Raw genomic sequence first — 16,732 nt, forward strand, 5'->3', positions numbered from 1 at the left:
TTACTCTGGCCTCCATCCTTATTTAAAACTACTTTTCTCACTCATTCATTCAATTCGTCAGTCACCAAATGTTTATTGAGCACCTATAATATCCCAGGTTCTGGAGGCACTGAGAAATACTCTAGTGAACAAAATAAAATGTCCTACCCTCTCGAAGCTTACAGTCTAATGGAGGAAATTACTCAGTGAATATATTCATCCACTTAACAATTTTTTTTGTATATCTACCTGTATAAGCACTCTTGTCAGTGCTGGAAATACAGTGATGAGCAAGACAAAGTCCTTACCCTCAGACAGTTTATATCTGAGAGAAACTGTGATAAATGCCATTAAAATAAAGCTATGATGGGGCTTCCCTGGTGGCGCAGTGGTTGAGAGTGCGCCTGCCGATGCAGGGGACGCGGGTTCGTGCCCGGGTCCGGGAAGATCCCACATGCCGTGGAGCGGCTGGGCCCGTGAGCCATGGCCACTGAGCCTGCGCGTCCGGAGCCTGTGCTCCACGGCGGGAGAGGCCACAACAGTGAGAGGCTCATGTACCAAAAAAAAAAAAAAACAACAAATAAATAAAAATAAATAAAGCTATGAGAAACAGAAGGACAGGAAAACCTGAACCAATCTGAGGGGTCAGGAAAGACTTCTGAAATCAAGAGTGATATCTGAGATAAGAACCAAAGATGAAGAGGCAATGGCAAGGAAAAGAGTTGTGGTGGTGAAGAGTATTCCAGGCAGAGGGAACAGCCTTTGTACAAGGCCCTGACATGAGTGGGAGACCAGGGCATTAGGGAAAATAAAAAGCCAGAGTAACCAGAGAGTAGGAATGGTGCCCAAGGAAGGTGACAACACAGGCACTAAAATTTAAATCAAATAAACGATCACTGTGTTGGGAATGGATATTAGGCGTCTAAGAGTGGAATCTGGAGGGCCCATTTAAAAGGCTATTACAGGGGACTTCGCTGGCAGCCCAGTGGTTAAGACACTGTGCTTCCAATGCAGGGGGCGCAGGTTCGATCCCTGGTTGGGGAACAAGATTCCACATGTCGTGTGGCCCAGCCAAAAAAAACAAGGCTATTACAGTAGTCCAGAGCTGAAGCCAAATGATACACAGGAATATCTAAACCAGACAGATGCCTTAATGCCTACGAACTGCAAAGGAATCTAGGCCATAGTCCCTGTGCCAAGCCAACAAGTTGAACTGGCTATAAATTCAAGAAACATAAAGGTCTACTCCATCCATGAAACAGGAAATAGAAACACTCAGCTCACTGAGAGAACAGCAAGCACTGCACCTGCGCCTAGAGACGGAAAAGGTTACCTGGAAGAAAATGGATCCCAGGCCTGCATCATTCACAGATGTGAAGTCTAAATTCACACTACACATATGGTACAAGGACCTCAATCTGACACTTCATCATAAATAAGGTTCAGAACTAAAGAATGAAATAGGACCACAACAGAGCAAATGAAACACTGTACAGTAGAGATGATTCCACAATCTGAGACACACAGGACTTAAGTTCAGTTTTTTTGTTTTTTGTGTTTTTTTTGTTTTTTGGCTGCTCCATGTGGCCTGTGGGATCCTAGTTCCCCAACCAGGGATCAAACCTGGGCTCCCAGCAGTGAAAGCATGGAGCCCCAACCACTGGATCACCAGGGAATTCCGAAGTTCAGTGTTTATAAAGAAAAAAAGAAAAAACAAACACAGAGAAACAAACCTCCCACAGGGAAATCAGCTGATACAGCCATCAGACTGCACCCCAAGAATAAGAAATAATATAACAACCTGAAAAAGACATTTTAAAAGAAGGTTTAAAAATAAGATAGGGTTCCCCCTAAGATCAGGAACAAGACAAGGATATCTATTCTTACTACTTCTCTTTACTACTGTACTAGAGGTTCCAACCAACAAACTCAGGCAAGAAAAAGAATTAAAAGGCATCCAGACTGAAAAGAAATAAGTAAAACTGTCTTTACTCATAGATGACATAATTATTTGTATGAAAAAGTCTGATGAAATCTACAAAAAAGCTATACTAGATTAAGTGAATTTAGGAAGGTTGCAGAATACAAAATCAGTACACAAAAATCAATTGTATTTCTATAACTAGGAATAAACAATCAGAAACTGAAACTAAAAACACAACAGTACAGGAAATTCCCTGGCGGTCCGGTGGTTAGGACTCCACGCTTTCACTGCTGTGGGCCTGGGTTTGATCCTTGGTTGGGGAACTAAGATCCCACAAGTTTCATGGTGCAGCCAAAAAATAAAAAAACCCCAAAAAACAAAGAAACAAAACAAATAGTATAAAAAAAAATACCCGTAAGAATAAATCTGTCACTGCAGCACTATTTAACAATAGCCAAGACATGGAAGCAACCATGTCCATCGACAGAGGAGTGGATAAAGAAGATATGGTACATATATACAGTGGAATATTACTCAGCCATAAAAAAGAACGAAATAATGCCATTTGCAGCAACATGGATGAACCTAAAGATTGTGAAGTAAGTCAAAGACAAATATCATAAGATATCGCTTATACTTAGAATCTAAAAAAATGATACAAATGAACTTATTTACAAAACAGAAATAGAGTCACAGATGTAGAAAACTTATGGTTACCTGGGGGGAAAGGGGAGAGGATAAATTGGGAGATGGGGATTCACATATACACACTACTATATATAAAATAGATAACTAATAAGGACCTAATTTATAGCACAGGGAGCTATACTCAATCCTCTGCAATGACCTATATGAGAAAGAATCTAAAAAAGAGTGAATATATGTATATATATATAACTGATTCACTTTGATGTACACCTGACACAACACTGTAAATCAACTATACTCCAACAAAAATTTTTTTAAAAGACTCAACAATTAAAAAAAAGAATAAATCTGACAAAAGATGTGAAAGATCTGTACAGTGAAAACTACACAGCATTGTGGAGAGAAATTAAAGACCTAAATAAATGGATATATATACACACATATATTTGTTATTGGGCTGGAAGACTTGATACTGTTAGAATGTCAGTTCTCTCCAAGTTGATTTAATAGAGCTAAAGCAATTTCAACCAAGATCCCAGCAGACATTTTTGTAGAAACTGACAAACTAGTTCTAAAATCCATACGAATATGCAGAGGTACTAGAATGGCCAAAACAACTTTGAAACAGAAGTTGGAGGGTGAACAATACCTGATTTCAAGATGTATTATAAAGTTATAGTAATCAAAGACCATGTGGTACTTGCACAAAGATCAGTGGAACAGAATAGAGGGTCCAGAAACATTCCCACACATATACAGACAATTGATTTTCGACGAAGATAAAAGGCAATTCAGTCTTCCAACAAACGGTACTGAAAAATTAGATACCCATATGCAAAAAATGAACTTTCACCCATAGTTTGGTATTATATAAAAAAATTAATTCAAAATGGATTGCAGATCTCAATGTAAAACCTAGAACTATTAAGTTTTCTAGAAGAAATTAGAAGTGAAAAACTTTTTAACCTTGGGTTGGACAAAGATTTCTTAGACATGACACCAAAAGCACAAAACTTTTGTTCTTTGAAAAGACATTGTTATGAGAAAAGATAATGCACAGTGATAGAAAATGTTTGCAAATCATATATCTAATGAAGGACTTGTATCCAGAATAAAGAACTCTCAAAACAACAATTAGCAAATGAACAACTCAATTTTTAAAATGGGTTTATGATTTTAAAACACTTCACCAAAGATGCACATGAAAAGCTGTTCAGCTTCCTTAGTCATTAGGGAAATGCATATTAAAACAGTCAGGTACCACTATGCAACTATTAGAAGGACTAAAGTTTTTAAAAATTAAAAAGACTGACCGCATCAAGTACTGGCAAAAATGTGAAGCAATTGGAACTCTCACAGACTGATGGGGTGTAAAAATGACAAAACCTCTTTGGAAAGCACTTTGACAATTCCTTAAAAAATTAAAGGAGTTAAACTATTCGACCCAGCCATTCTACTCCTAGGTATTTATCCAAGAGAAAATAAATGTCCATACAAAGACATGCACACAAATGTTCACCAGCAGTTTTTATTTGTAGTGTTAAAAAACTGCTAACAATCCAAAGTCCATCAGCTGGTTACTGAATGCATAAAAAAAAACTGTAATAGATACACACTATCCATAAACATGGGTTAACCTCAAAATAATTAAGCTGAGTGAAAGAAGCCAGACCCCCACACACAAAAAATTAGTATATGCAGTATGATTCCATTTATATAAAACAGAAAATGCAAACCAATCTAGTGACAGAAAGCAGATTAATGATTGCCTGGGGGAGGGGAGAAGGAAGTAGAGGAGAAAGGGCATGACAAAGGAAACAAGGAAACTTTTGGGGGGTAATGGACAGTTTCACAGGTATATGAAAAAACTTATCAAACTGTCCACTTTAAACACATGTAGTTTATTCTACGTCAATTACACCTCAATGAAGTTGTTTTATTAAAAAAAAACAAGGCAGGAAGAGCCACAGATTAGGAGAATAACTGCAATGCATACTGACAAAGGATTAGTATCCACATGTATTACTAATACCTATAACTCAATTTAAAACAAAACCGGGACTTCCCTGGTGGTCTAGTGGTAAAGAATCCACCTTCCAATGCAGGGGACATGGGTTCGATCCTTGGCCAGGGAACTAAACTCCCACATGCTGCAGGGCAACTAAGCCTGTGCGTCACAACTACTGATATTGAGCGCCTCCACTACAGAGCCCACGCGCCCTGGAGCCACCACAACTAGAGAGAGAAAACCCACATGCCGCAACTAGAGATCGAAGCCCGAGCGCCGCAATGAAGAGACAGCACGCCGTAACGAAAGAACCCGCATGCCTCAATGAAGACCCCATGTGCCACAACTAAGACCTGATGCAGACAAAAAGTAAGCAAAATAAATAAGTAAAATAAATAGGTATTTAAAAAAACAAACAACTCAATAGGAAAATAAGCCATAGTAATGAACAAATAATTTACAACAGAGAAAAATTAAATGACAATAAACAAATTAAAATATGCTCAAACTTACTAACAATGGAGAGAATGCAAATTAAAACATAAAATAGGGAAAGTGGCGGGGGTGGTGGTGGTGTGATGAATTGGGAGATTGGGATAATAAAAAAATAAAATTCAAAATAAATAAATAAAATAGTCCCCTCATCCATTAAAAAACAAACCCATAAAATAGTACAACAGGGCTTCCCTGGTGGCGCAGTGGTTAAGAGTCCGCCTGCCGATGCAGGGGACACGGGTTCGTGCCCCGGTCTGGGAAGATCCCACATAGCCCTCGTCCAGGAAGAGCCCACATACCGCGGATAAACAAGGCCCGTGCACCACAACTACTGAGCCTCGCTCTAGACCCCCATGAGCCACAACTACTGAGCCCGCATGCCACAACTACTGAAGCCCAAGCGCCTAGAGTCTGTGCCCCGCAACAAGAGAAGCCACCACAATGAGAAGCCCGCGCACCGCAACGAAGTGTAGCCCCTGCTCACTGCAACTAGAGAAAGCCCGCTTGCAGCAACGAAGACCCAATGCAGACAAAAATAAAATAAATAAAATAAATTTATATTTAAAAAAAAACAAGACTGGAGTGGAGAGAAGGAATGGGATTTAAAGCATTCTAAGGTTCCTGTATTGTTCAGGAAGGCAGAGATACTAATTTTAGAGTTCAATAGGTATGCATGTTAAAAATGTAAGGGTTAACTCCTAAAAAGAAAAATACATAAACATAAAATGTTCAACTTGAAAATCAGTAAAAGAAAAAAAGAATATATATATATATGAGAGCAAATAAGCAGCATGGTTTAAAAAAATAAGGTATAAACTAAAATGGCAGAAACAAGTCTAAAAGTACCAGGAATCTCATTAAATATGAAAAGACTAAACTTATCAAAAGACAGACTATCAGACTGATTTTTTTTATTGTATGATTTTTTTAAATTTTTTATTGGAGTAGAGTTGATTTACAATGTTGTCACACTGATTTAACCCAACTATTCACAGATTACCAAGATACATTTAAAGCAAAGTGAGCCAGAAAGGTAGAAAATTTAAAGGAAAATTAAAAGATATGCTATACAAATAGTAATCAAAAGAAATATTAGTATTATTCATTAATTAATATTAATTTTAGACAATAAGACTTAAAGCAAAAACCATTAATATGCAGTCATCAAGAGAGAGCCAACAGCATTCATCAAAAGAGTACCCATTACTCCTGCAGTGAAACAGTCCTCCCCACCATGGAGAGATATTTAAGAGGGTCCAAGTACTTGGAAGAAAAATGACCTTCCTGAGATCCCGCCATTTGCAACAACATGGATGAACCTGGAGGACATTATGCTAAGTGAAATAAGCCAGACACAGAAAGAAAAAAACTGCAGGATCTCACTATATCTGGAATCCTTTTCAAAAAGTCAAATACTTAGAAGCAGAGAGTAGAATGGTGGTTATGAGGGGCAGGGAGTGGGGGAAACGGGGAGATGGTGAAAGGGTACAAAGCTGTAATTATGTAGGATGAATAAGTCTAGAGATCTAACGTACAGCATAGTGATTACAGTTAGTAATGCTGTATTGGATACTGGACATTTGTTAAGAGAGTAGATTTCAGGTACTCCCGTCACACAAAAAAATGTTAGCTATGTGAGAAAATATGTTAATTAGCTTGACTATAGTAATCACTTTGCTGTGATATACCGTGTATATCAAAATATCATGTCGTACGTCTTAAATACACACAATTTTTATTTTAAAAACTAATTAAAAATTTAAAAGAACGCCCTTCACCAGGATCCAGGACTCCTTGCCCTTCCCTCCCTCCTAACACTCACACCCTCACCTCCAGTATCTATCTGCCTGCTATCTACCAGGCCTAATCTTTTAATGTTCTTTATCTTTATATTGTCCATCAAAACAAACCCCAGACTTCCAGACCTCTCATCTCCCATGTTCTAATCCCCACACAGTTAGTCCTACACACTCCCTGCTCTGTCCCCCTGTGTCACACGCCTCTCTCCAAATTTTGAAACCCTTCCACTTGTGCCCAACATTTCCAACCTCTACTCTGGACCCTTCAACTTCTTATCCTAATTGAAACCTGGTTCTCTTCTGAGGCCATACTTCCCTTGCAGCCCTCAAGTAGTGAAAGTTATTTTTCCCATACCCCTCATACCACTGGACCTGGGGGTGGGGAGTGCCCTCCTTGCTCCTCACTGATGCTTCCAAATTAGTCTCCTTCTGTCTTCCCTAAAAAACCTCTACTTTGAATATCATGTGAAAACTCTATTACCCATTACCAGACTGTGATGGTTAATTTTATGTGTCAACTTGACTGGATCACAGGGTGCCCAGATATTTGGCTAAACATCATATCCGGATATATCTGAGGGGGTGTTTTCAAATGAGACTAACATTTGAATCAGCAGACTGAGTAAAGCAGGTGATCATCCAATCCACTGAGGTACCAAATAAAATAAAAAGAAAAAGGCAGAGGAAGGGAGAATTCATTCTCATTCTCATTCTCTCTCTGTCTGCTTGAGCTGAGCTATCGGTCTTCCGCTTTTGGACTTGGACTTAAACCATCAGTGTTCCTGGGTCCCAGGCCTTCAGACTCAGACCGGAATTTACACTGCTGGCTTTGCTAGGTCTCCAGCTTACAGCCCCCAGGTTCTCAGCTCCCATAATTGCATAAGCCAATTCTTACAATAAACCTTACTCCAGATAGATATAGATACAGATACAGATGTATCTTCTTGATTCTTTTTTTTAAATAAATTTATTTATTTATGTTTGGCTGTGTCAGGTCTTCGTTGCTGCGCACGGGGCTTCTCATTGAGGTGGCTTCTCTTGTTGCAGAGCACAGTCTCTAGGCACACGGGCTTCAGTAGTTGTGGCACACAGGCTCAGTAGTTGTGGCTCATGGGCTCTAGAGCACAGGCTCAGTAGTTGTCACGCATGGGCTGAGCTGCCCCATGGCATGTGGGATCTTCTGGACCAGGGTTCGAACCTGTGTCCCCTGCATTGGCAGGCGGATTCGTTTTTTTTTTTTAACATCATTACTGGAGTATAATTACTTTACAATGTTGTGTTAGTTTCTGCTGTATAACAAAGTGAATCAGCTATATGCATATATATATATATATATATCCACTCCCTCTTGCATCTCCCTCCCACGCTCCCTATCCCACCCTTCTAGGTGGTCACAAAGCCCCGAGCTGATCTCCCTGTGCTATGCAGCTGCTTCCCACTAACTATTTATTTTACATTTAGTAGTGTATATATGTCCATGCCACTCTCTCACTTCGTCCCAGCTATCCCTTCCCCCTCCCCGTGTCCTCAAGTCCATTCTCTACATCTGCGTCTTTATTCTTGTCCTAGTAGGTGGATTCTTAACCACTGCGTCACCAGGAAAGTCCCCCTACGGATTCTTTCTCTCTGGAAAACCCTACATTGTGACTCTCCACAACACTGTTCCTGTCCTAACTCTCAGTGATTTCAATTTCACATAGATAATCTTTCTAACACTCATCTCCTTGAATTCCTATCTCATTTCTTTGAATTCCTTGCTTCCAATGATCTTGTCCTTCACCTACACAGCCCACAATGATGCCTCCATAACCATGCTCCATCTCTCACCTACTCAGATTCCAACATCTTTTGACCCCACCACAACATTCAATTAACTGATTATACCAACTTTTCACCATCTCTTGGCAACTTCACGTCCTCCCTTCCCTCCTGACCTGGTTTAAATTCCACAGTGTATTATCACAATCACTCTCTTACATATTCTCCATTGCCGTGACCCTCTCATGTTTTGTTCTACGATCTGAGTAAAACCTTTCTCTGGTTAAATCCACTCCAAACATACACCCCTGCAGCTGAATGTGGCTGGAGGGAAAAAAACATGTTGACTAATCTCACTTTAAATTCATGTCCACAAACCTGGAGGGATCCTTAATGCCACCTGGCAATCATACAGTATTTCCCTGCTGCAGCCACTCTTACACTCTCCCGATCAAGTTCACACCTTCTCCACTCTCCAAACCTCCATCACCTCCTCCCCACCCTCACTCTCAGCTGAGCACTTTGATTCCTTACTCACTGAGACTATTAAAACGGAAGAAAACTTTCACAAACTCCTACTGCCAAAGCAATCCACCTACTTGATGGTGGGTTTGAGATACATTTTGAAGATGAAATCAACAAGAATTGGAGATGGATCTGATGCGAGGTATGGGGAAGAGAAGGCACAAAGATGACTTTCAAGTCTTTGCTCAAATATTATTTTCTCAACAAGACTTTCCCTTACCGCCTTTCAGTCTCTGTCTTTCCTGTGCTCTCGCTCTCTCTCTGTCTCTCACACACACAGTCACACAGTCACGTGTTCACACGTTGTCTCTGTCTCCTTTCCTGTTTTTTGTTTTGAGTTTTTTCTTTTCAATACCAGTTATCACCAACTGAAATACTAAACATTTTACTCCTTTGCTTAATATCTGCCTTCCCCTACTAGAGTATAACTGCACGCAGGCAAGGATTTTTATGCTTAGTTCACTCCTGCAGATCAGAAAAATAGTAGGCACTCAGTAATACTGATACTTTGTTAAAGAAATGAACTGTTTCTGGCATGAGCAAATGGTTGGATGGTGGTGCCATTTACATAGAAGAATACCTTAACAGGGGAAGAATCATAGTCTCTATACAAAGGAGCTTATAATCTAGTGAGAGAAAGACACTGAAACATACATTTACAACATATTAGGATTCTATGATTTGTTAAATCTATGATAAAAGCAGAATTGAAGAACTAATATTCTATGATCTGATTTTTATCAAAACTGTATGCTTTTATATATATATATATATACACACTTGCACATACACACAACACATACATATATGTTTCCGCAACTATACAGAAAAAGTTCTGGAAGGAAAGTTACCAAACTGTTAGCCTGTGGGGCAAGAACAGTACTATGCTATGTATGGGGAATGAGACTGAAGAGAGGGTGAGGAGACTTTCACTTTTCACCTTAAACATGTTTTACAATAAGCATGTTGCTCTTATAATTTAAAAATGAGAAATGGAAAAATTTCCTTCCTAAAGGGAAAAAAACATATTTAACAGAAGATTAACACCCAGACTATAAAAAACTTCTATAAAACAAACAAAAAAAGACAATTTAAAAATGGGCAAAGTACATAAAAAGATATTTTACAAAGAAATATAGTCAATAAACATACACAACACACTCAACCTCATGTTTAAGCAAGAAAAACAAAACACTTTTTTTTTTTTTTTTTTTGGGTCGCGGGGCTCTCACTGTTGTGGCCTCTCCCGTTGCGCAGCACAGGCTCCGGACGCGCAGGCTCAGCGGCCATGGCTCACGAACCTAGCCGCTCCGCGGCATGTGGGATCTTCCCAGACCAGGGCTCGAACCCGTGTCCCCTGCATTGGCAGGCGGATTCTTAAGCACTGCGCCACCAGGGAAGCCCTCAAATAACTTTTAAAAGACCTCCAGGGAATTCCCTGGTGGTCCAGTGGTTAGGACTCAGCACTTTCACTGCTGGAGCCCGAGTTCAATCCCTGATTGGGGAACTAAGATCCTGCAAGCCTCACAGCACAGCCAAAAAAAAAAAAGACCTCCATAAAAGACAACGTTTGAATCGAGACAGAGGTGAAAAAGATTACCCAACTAAGCTTTGTTTAAAGTACTGTCAACTTAACAAGGAATTAGATAACCATCTCAAGAAACCTAGTGTGTCCTGACTAGTAAGATGTAACAAAACATCAAGTTTGCATCTGAGTTAAATGGCTGCCTTAGTCTGTGGTGGTTCTGTGCCACCTACTATTCAGGTCCTGCAACACCTTTATTTCCTGTCATTCATCATAGTTATAAACGAGTTTCACTGTTCTCATCAAATGTGAGGGACCTTCTAATGATGAGATCCTTGTCCTGAGCACTTGTGCACCATACGAAGGTAGGCTATGATGGCAATTTACCATAAAGATATAAGAGGATAACCAAAGTGAGCAGAAGAGTCACTTCCACCACACACTACCGTACATTCTGAATCAATGTAACAGTAGAAGATAGCCAGGAAGAGCCAGCAGTGGGCTGACCACACTGACATGTTGTAATCAGAGACTAAGTAGATAATTTAAAGAAAAGTATTGCTCTACTACTGATGGTAGCCTTCAAACAGCAGCAGACCATTTACTACTGGACAGATCACATGTACTCAAGAGAGGAAAGACTGTAGGTTTTACAAACAGGTCTTTGCAGTTCTATACACATCAACAGGAAGTAACATCACTGGCAGCATCTTCAGGTACAAAAGATATCTTCACTTGCTAACATGACCCGTCTATAATCGTATAATGGCCTCATCACAAACCTACTTCTCAGTCCCAACACCCTTTAGCCAACTCTAAAAATGAACAAACACACACACACACACACACACACACATACTCCACAACTAGTAATCATGTCATCTTGTTAATTAAGTAATATAAAAATCCTTACCAACAATCCAAGGTTGTCATTTAAGGTCTGAACTAGTAAGAATCCCTGTGTAACCCTAACCACAAATTAGTCACAGGACAATGACTGCAGAAGCTGCCCTTAAGCTGATGGTTATGTTCTCAGACCCTACAGAATACTTCAAGGGTCTGGGGCTGCTGCTGCAGAATCTGTGTAGAAGATGGATGTATATTTCAGGAACCCACCACAACCAGCCGCTATGGTGGATTTGAACATAGAGAGTAAATGCTGGCTTCTGGCCAATCCTTAATATCAGCAACCTAAAGTGTATATAAACTTTAAATCTTCTGGAAAAATATTTCAGAACCAACAGACCACCTCCAAGGTAAGTGTGAGCTCACTAAGACTCCTATGAGGCTCCCAGAAAATGGCATGTGAGCCTGAAGTCCCTTTGTAACCCAGTAACTCAAGGAGCAAGATGCAGGTGTAATTAACCTCCTGCGACAATTAGAAAAAATGAAATTGGAGGTTAGGCCCATCCTAAGAGACAGTTCACTGTCAGCCTGCAGATATTTCAATCTATTATATCTGGTACTATGTGACAACTCTCTCTCTTTCAGATATATACAGGGAAGGAGAAAAAAATGGACTCAAACAGTACTTCCTGTATTACAGCTACCTTCTTGAAATATTTAAAGTATATAGTAGGCACTCAAACTTTTTTCAATGAATAAAGAAGGGATATAAACAATATATCCCTTCTGTTGGTAAGCAATAACCAACAGCTCATACATGTAAAACATTTTAAAATGAAAAAAAGCACCCTAAATTTCAATCAAAGGCAGCAAAGTGAACTGAAGATACTCTACACTATTGACACATTTTTCAAATATACATACGAATAACGTTCTTAAAATGATCATCCACATTTATAGGTATGACTGGAAAGATCTGTATATAACAAATGGTTCCTTCCACGTTGGATACATTTCATACTTTAGAACAGAAACTCCCACTTTCTTCATCAACTGAACCGTCTACACGATTTTCAAAAGTACTTTTATTGCTAAGTTGAAATGTATTTTCATGTGCTTGCCAGATGTCTTGACACATAAATATAATTAGACAGAAGCTAAGAAAGAGCCACGAACAGTGGATAAATTATTTCCTCTTGAATCATTTCCAGTGCAAGTGTCCGGCAAACTGTGTAGAAAGTCAGTAGAGGAAACAGCAGCTCTCGAACATAAGGTCAAGTACTACCTTCAGGTGAACACACTACAACCACCGTTTAAAAGTCACCAAACTTCCACAAAAAATTAAACATAGGATTACCATATGAACAGATATCAAATAGATATTTATATACCAATGTTCACAGCAGCATTATTCACAATAGCCAAAAGGTGGAAACAACCTGTGTCCATTTACAGATGAATGGATAAACAAAATGTGGTATATGCTTACAATGGAATATTACTCAGTCCTAAAAAGGAAGGAAATTCTGACACAGGCTAAAACACTGATGAACCTTGAAGACACTGTGCTAAGTGAAATAAGCCAGAGACAAATGGACAAATACTATACAATTCCACTTATGTAAGGTGCCTAGAATAATAGTATTCCTAGAGATGGAAAGTGGAATAGTGGTTGCCAGGGGCTGGGGGAAAAGAGGAATGGGGAGTTATTGTTTAATAGCAGTTTCAGTTTGGGAATATAAAAATGTTCTGGAGTTGGACGGTGGTGATGGTTACACAGCAATATGAATGTACTTAATGCCACTGAAGTGTAGACTTAAAAAATGGTTTAAATGGCAAATTTTATGTTATGTGTATTTTACCACAACTTTTTTTTTAAGTAACCAAGCAAGAATGATGGTCAAACCTTTGTGGCAAAAACATATCAAGAAAAGTGGTAAGAGTCTGCAACAAGCATGCTTCACTGTCATCCTCCAGAGCCTAGATGACTTGCCTGAATGTCAAGACCTCAGAATAGGAGGGATGGACATGCCATTTTCATGTTGCTACAGATATATATATCAATATCATATATTGGTATATATGAATGAGAAGATATATTAGAAGGTGAATTATATTCTGTAGGAGGTCGTTTGCTAAATAATCAATGGGCTCCCCTTCCCAACAATTAAATCAGAAAAATATAAGCTTTACGTTCCAGGCTCCAATGTAAGCAGCAAGACTGAAATAATCAGTTTTACTTCTATCAAAGAAGCACAGTGGATCCTAAAGAGTGACTTTAAGTTCCCAGTTTTAATATGGTGGCTCTACAATGGAAACTGCAAGCAGCAATACAATAATTAATAATAAAAATACAAACTTCTTTCACCACCATTATGAAGTTACTTAACCTTTCTGAGCCTCATCTGAAATATGAGAAAAATGCTTACAACTACCTTATAAGGATTGTTTGAAGATCTAATAAAGTAATATATATAAAACACAGTGAGTTCAGTCTCTAGAATACCTAAATGCTCAACAACAACAAAATTCCCTCCCCTCCTGCAATTCACTAGTATCTGTAGCTTTTGCTGCTCCTGGATCAGCCTCCACAGGCTATGCTGATGCTGTGGCCATTAAGCTCTGGCTCCTCCCTCAGGCCCCAGCTGTTTCTCTTGGTTCTAGTTGTTTTACTCCTGGTTTCTAAGAGGATCCCATCTATATTTAGACATAATGCCAGTACCAACTGTGGACTCAACAGGTGCTTGGAGGGCACTTGAGCACTCAGCAGTTTTCGACTGTTTTCCTGAGTTAATTGGTTTTGGCTCCACAACTGGCTGTCTTGACTTCTACAAGGAAGAGTGCCACGTATGCACAGTACTTCAGCAGTACACCAGACTGAACAGAAAATTAAGTGTGCTCACAGGACAAACCCTTAGCAAGAAGATGTTTTTGCCTATTATCTGGGGCCCCAAAGATTTGTTAAATCACAGGGGCAATAAACCTTCCATAAACTCTACAGATGCAGCCCATCAACCCAATCTTTGCCTAAATCACTGTATCAAACCCAGGTTTCAACCAATTCATGCTGCTTGTACTTCAACCAAGATCAGGAGGAGAAAGCAGGCAGAACAACAGGAAAGATTTAAAGAAGGCATCAAACAGAGCTGGGTCTGAATTCAGCTTTATTTACTACTAGTTTTGTGACCTTAGTAAGTTATTTAATCTCTTAATTTATAAAATAGGAAATGATAGTGAGGATTAAATTAAATGAGATAATACACACAAAACAATCTTAGCACCTTGCCTAGCCTACCGTAAGAGGTCAATAAAGAGCCTCATTATCACTAATGAGGAAACTGCACTCACTTCTTGCTTTGTTCAGTTTTTATAACATAGAAGAAAAGTGACATTTAGATCATTATTTTTGGACTTTTATAAAATAGTATAATGCCACTATCCAAGACCTAGCTGAGAAATGTAAACCGAAAACTTCGCAGAAATCTTAGATGAGTCAGCAAAACGTTAATGCTCCCCAAAATAAAAAGCTTAATGTGTACTATTTATGAACACATAATGGTAACTACAATTTCAAAATCAGCAATCTTGTACCTAGTACCATTCAAAATTTGGTCTGGAAATCCAAGTATCAAGGAAATGCAAAGATCATAACCCCAAATATACTTTCCCACAATATTTTCAAATCACCTTAATTCAAACTGGAAGGTACAAGGCAGCCTGATAATTTGAAATCAGCATCAAGAATTTCTTGAGGCAGAACCCAAACTCTCCCCCACAAGCATAAAACCAGTAGCAGATGGTACATGCTCATTTCTCAGTGAGAAACTGTAATTCTAACAAAGTACAGATAACTTAGATTTTATCAAGTCTGCTCATCACCTTTTGGTCTAAATGAAAACAAACTCTTGGTTCTCCTCCAAACACTCTAACCTCTGCATTATCAATGACCAAACACCCTAAACTCTGCATTATCAATGACCAAACTCAAAGCAAGATGCCTATTTTTAGTGATCTGTCCTCTCCTGCTTCATTAACCGCAGGTAAATTACATAGAGAGGGAAAATAAATATTACAAGCATGCTTTATCAATGAAATGAACTATAAATGATAACCAATTATTAAAAGAGCGGCTTGTACTCGTTGGCAGAGGGACATGCCAGAGAAAGATCCACCTTCTAAAAGAACCCAGTCATCCTGGATGAATTAGGAGAAAAATGCCACTCCAGTCCACCTAACTTATACTCTCTAACTGGATTTATCCTTCTGCTTTAATTCAAGCCCAAACCACATATATTTTATGTCTCTGCCCCACTTTGCTTTATTTTCCGTTCCGTTTCCCGCTCCCCCATTCCAAGAATGCCCCCCTATCTCTTATTTTTAAATCCCACTTTGCCCCCAAATCCTAAATACGTCGGACACCCACGCACATGACCTTACGCATCCCCGTTGAATTCCCAGTTCATTGTACTTCTCATGCCAAATGATCCATTCTTTCATCCCTTTCGATCTCTCGTTGGTTCTTAAAATCCAGTACCCCACACACGCTCACATCAGAGTCCCCCCTCACTCCATTGTTTCCCTGGCCTATGCCTCCGGAAACCCCCCACCTCGGACCCGTGGGCTGCGGCCCGCCACACTGACCACAGAACCCTTTCCCCATCTGGGCACTCCAGGTTCCAAAGGATTCACGTCCCACTCCTCTCGGTACCCCAACCCCCACCAACTGCCCCCTCCCCCTGTGCCTTCCCTCAAGCCCGCTCTCTGCACCTCTGTGCCTCGCTTCATCCCCCACCAACTCCTCCCCCCAACCCCCTCAGCCTCACCTACCCCAGGCCCCCGCAGTCGCCGTGTCCCCCAGTTCCGGCTCTGCGTCCGGGACGCTCCCGGGTCTGAGAAGACGAAAGGAGCTCCCCCGCCGCCTCCTCCTCCTCTTCAAGAGCCGCCGCCGTAGCCGCCGCGCTCCTCCCCCAGCTCTCCCGGAGCCGGACGCGCCGATGCCCCAACCGCCCCTTTCCTCTCTTCCCTCCTCTGCCGGGCGGCGGGCTGGGAATCGCAGCCACGGCTCAGGCCCGGAGGGCCAGCCGATCCACACCGACCTCGCCGGAGCTCGAGCTCTTCGCCCCGCCCTGCAGCCCACTCGGGCGCGTGCGCGCCAACCAGCCAGCGCACAGGGCGCGTGCTCGCGCCGGCGCGACCCCGGCGCGCCGAGCTCGAGGCCATTGCAG

At 40.4% G+C, this 16,732-nt stretch overlaps 1 protein-coding gene across 4 annotated transcripts in view; it reads right to left on the reverse strand.

Moving 5' to 3' along the window:
• Window positions 1-16,732, reverse strand: part of SPATS2 (spermatogenesis associated serine rich 2) — a 151,315-nt gene that overhangs the window by 118,302 nt on the left and 16,281 nt on the right. The window contains exon 1 of one of the 4 annotated variants that reach the window (XM_024736773.1): window positions 16,335-16,618. The exons of 2 other annotated variants lie outside the window; for them this stretch is intronic. The gene's annotated coding sequence lies outside the window, so the exon portion shown is untranslated. Of the gene's footprint in view, window positions 1-16,330; window positions 16,619-16,732 lie in introns of those variants that run through there. One more of the 4 variants, XM_024736775.1, reaches the window with a different exon arrangement.

Source organism: Neophocaena asiaeorientalis, unplaced genomic scaffold (assembly GCF_003031525.2).
Source record: "Neophocaena asiaeorientalis asiaeorientalis breed wild unplaced genomic scaffold, Neophocaena_asiaeorientalis_V1.1 scaffold134, whole genome shotgun sequence".
NCBI classification, from domain to species: domain Eukaryota; kingdom Metazoa; phylum Chordata; class Mammalia; order Artiodactyla; family Phocoenidae; genus Neophocaena; species Neophocaena asiaeorientalis.